This window comes from Stegodyphus dumicola, chromosome 5, assembly GCF_044657685.1.
Source record: "Stegodyphus dumicola isolate Sdum_Otavi_A_Nest chromosome 5, ASM4465768v1".
Classification (NCBI taxonomy): domain Eukaryota; kingdom Metazoa; phylum Arthropoda; class Arachnida; order Araneae; family Eresidae; genus Stegodyphus; species Stegodyphus dumicola.
The window spans coordinates 62985420-62989511 of NC_140772.1; positions in this window are offsets into that span (position 1 = coordinate 62985420).

Here is a 4092-nt window from a genome sequence, read left to right on the forward strand (position 1 = left end):
ATATATCATGTAAATTTATGCTATAAATAAAAGTATTTTGTATTGTAATGTGGTACGCATTTCTTAATACATGGCTCCGAAGATTTTAAAGTTTAGTGAAACACCACTTCCTTACACAATTGTTCGGTAATGAAATTATCGAATTTAAATGTACATTATTAAATCTCGCTTCCATTTTGAACTCTTTCAGGTGCGGCGTCTTTCAGTTTTCCCTGGAATACAAATTGTGAAATTTTAACTCCAAAAGTTGTCAACACATTACAATGATTTCAGATTTCAGTTTTTAAACGTATAACCACACCGTACACTTCTTTGAAAGTATCTGGAGCTTTGAAAGCTTTGAAAGTATCGCATGGAATTCATTTTTTACGACGTTTTCGAGTACCAAAGTAACACCGTAAGTTCCTTTGAATTCAATTACCGTAATTTCCGGAAGAAACGCCGCGGCGTTTACGTGTTTAAAACTTAAATTTTCAGCAGGTGCGGCGTTTAGATGCACTAAAAATAAAATATTTCCTATGATGGTCATTGTACATAGTTTGGATGGCCTTGTGCATAGACTGGTGCTGTTCCCACACAAAAGACCACTCAGTTGCTTTTTGCGAACGTTATTTTGTTTACATTCTTTCCCTTGAACGGACCTACATGCCTTATTCACCCTAAACGAGATCTCAGAATAATAACATTCTTCCCCCTTTCAAATCAACATTCTCATCAGTTTGAATAGTCTCTTTCCTCTGCCATTCGATGAATCTTCCAGGACCCGTCCTCTCCCCACCCGTGCCTTTTCTGCAATTTTTTTCAAAGGCGGACACGACTCCACCTGCCTCGCAATAACGAACTCTGACGTATTTCCCCTTCAGCATGAATGGATTTTTCTTGGCATTCTGCCAAATACAGATCCCATCAGTTTGGGTACAAGTACTTGTTGGATAGTTTTTAAGTAAGAAGGGAGCGGAAAATTTTTGAAAATGTCTCTAAACCAGTGCTCCGCAACCTTTTCTCACCTGCGACGCACAACAAATCTTTTTGGAATTTCGTGGCACACCAAAGAGTTCCGAGTTATCAAGGAAGTGCCGAAAAAATTCAAATGCTGACACACTTACATTCACACACACAACCACACAACAGTCAAATATATAAAAACATTTAAAATAGACATTATTAAGGAAAAAAATTGTCATTATGTATTAAATACATGATAAAAAATTGCAAAATGTCAAATACATGTATTTGATTGCGGCACACCTATATCCTACTCATGGCACACCAGTGAGCCGCGGCACACCGGTTGCGGAGCACTGCTCTAAACGGCACAGAAGCTATACATTTCTTACCTTTAATTTATTTTTGAGTTATGGTTTCATTTCATGCATTTTTCTTAACTGGTATGTCATATATAAGGACTTAGGTTGAGTTTTTGCATCTATACGGCCCACGACGTTGTCACGCGCAATTTAATCTATTGCCGCGTTTACGCTGATGCGGCGTTTCTGTGTAATTTTAATTTTTTTCCCGCCATTTTTCTCGAGTGCGGCGTTTACGCTGATGCGGCCTTTCTTCCGGAAATTACGGTTATAGCAATGCCCAGGGCTGCCTGAAGTTTCGTGTATATCACGCACGTTTCTTCTTCAATCATATGAACCATCTGTCCGCATTTTCCTACATTGATGCAATCGCACTGCCAATCATTCAGCTTTCGCTGTCTATGACAAATACTGATTTAACTAGATAAATATTGTATCAGAAATGCAGGAAATGCAAGCCAGAACCATTCGTAGCTTGACGTGGCAGCCATGTCTGAAAATAGCACAAAGTCGTTAAAAAAGTTTAAAAAGTTCATTATTAAAAAGTACTCTTAACGTTAACTCCTTTTCTCTGCTGACACATCAACAGGATTCTCTGTATCTCAGACACAACAGAAATCCAATATTAAGATTCTTGCTGCAGACCCACATAAATAAACTCTTTCTTAGAATAAAACTTTCTTTATTCCACTTAACAGATCTAAGAACTTTGCGTTACCCTCATGTAAAAGGAAAACTTTAGGTTTATTCAACTCAAGGACTAAAATTTAAAATTATAATTCTCTTATCATTAAGTTACAGCTTCTGACTAATTGTATATTTCAATAAATGTGAGTAATAATATAGCGAGAAGAGTATAATTTTTTTTTAATTCTGAAGCCTTTCAGATTTTAAATTACGTCGAAAGGGGCTTTTTTTTAACATTTTATGAGTTATCTTTATTTACTAAATATCATGCTCTTCGCACTTACACCATAAAATTTAATTCAAGAGCAATATGGCAAAATAATTTTAAAATGAGCATATCTTTAGACTTTCCGATACACAGTCTCGCGCCCTGAAGATAAAAATGTTTTTCCTGTACAACATTGCCATTGCTCGCTTTGAAATCGTTGAGTTCTTTAATCAAAAATGCGTTAAAGGTTTACAAAATATGAAGTCTAATAAAACAAATTTCAAATTTGGGCTTCCAGATGCCCATATTTGCGGGAGGATTACGTTATTCAAAATTTGATGGCTCTAAGTAGCGTTGTTTTATCACAATGCGAGAAACATACATACATTTATGCAGATTTTTCATTGAATGTCTTTAAATGTAATACAGGGATATAATATTTGGTGGTAACAATTTCAAAAGTTAAACAACGCAAATTGCCAAATCGAAATTAATAGTCCTTCTGAGAAAATTGCCCTTTTGGACTAATAACAAAAGAAACTTTAAAAGTCTTCATCGAGCTCTATTTTAAGACCTAATATCTTACTGAAATGGCAAAAAAAGTTATTTTTAAACTTAAAACATAACTGTATTTTGAAACCTAATCTTTGATGCGAAGTCTAGGAAAAAAGGTTTAAAACTAAATTCGCTTATTGAAAAGTTACGTTTAAAACCTAATACTTTGTTGAAATGTTTTAGAAAAGAGTTCGAATTTTCTGTTTATAAAAGAATTAGATGTCCTTTCAGTTTTCTTTAAACCCTTTTCATTGTTTTACGTCATTTCCAATAGTAAGTATCACTGACTATAAAGAATTAGTCCTTATTCCCTATCATACATTAGTAATCTCTTTATCTTTAAATTTATCTTTTAGAAAATATTTCAGCTCAATAATTCTAGCTTCTTATTTTTGATTCATACAAAATGGTTTGTTACACAGCTCAGTAATCTCTAGCTCCCTGGCGCCATTATCTTGAAGCACGCCACTTATGTGTAGATTTCGTCAATGCTCCCTGTGACCTCATATTTTGCGAAAATCAGGAAATATGTGCTGTGTTAATACCACCCAAACTGGTGAGCTGATTACATCGAGATTAAATGTCACTGAAATTAATGATCCGCAAAATGTTTCTTTGTCTCGCAACTGCCTTCCTTTGAGGATCACTGGGTCTCAGACAACGAATGACAAATATTGGTCTGTCACGCAGGAAATATAATTTATTACATCAGGATCATTTAACAGAGGCATCAACTAAATTGCAGTTTTGATTTGCAATCCAAATGAAGTACAAACGTATGTACACAGAACTTAGAAAAAAATAGAAAGAGTGCTTAAAGTGGAAATAAATATGCTGGCGGTGACGATAACAACATCATAGAAAGATAAAAATGTTAGCGAACGTATGCGTATGACAAAGGTCGTTTTCAAAAAAAAAAAATATTATGCTTTTTAAATCTTAATGTTTTCGCATCATATTGTGCATTCAAAGATTAATGCAACATAAAAATTAGCAGTTTATTAGTTAATAAGTTTGATAAAAAATTACCCTAAACCATAAAAAATCATCCAAAGCTAGACATTTTCAAATACATAACAAAATATTTTGTGAGTTTTGAACTTCGAGAGATATCGTGTTATGTTTAAAGAATTATTAATGAAAAATATGATTCCAACAAAATAAAAAATAAGCTTCAATTTCAAATGTTACCTCAAGTTTTTCCCTTTATAGTCATTGGATGTATTTGTTGGTCTATTGCATTTGGAGATAAATAGCATGGATATTACTTAATGTGCCTTTTGTAGAAAAGCAAAAAGAGCATGTTTTTGTTAAAAAGTATCCTAAACTCTGAAA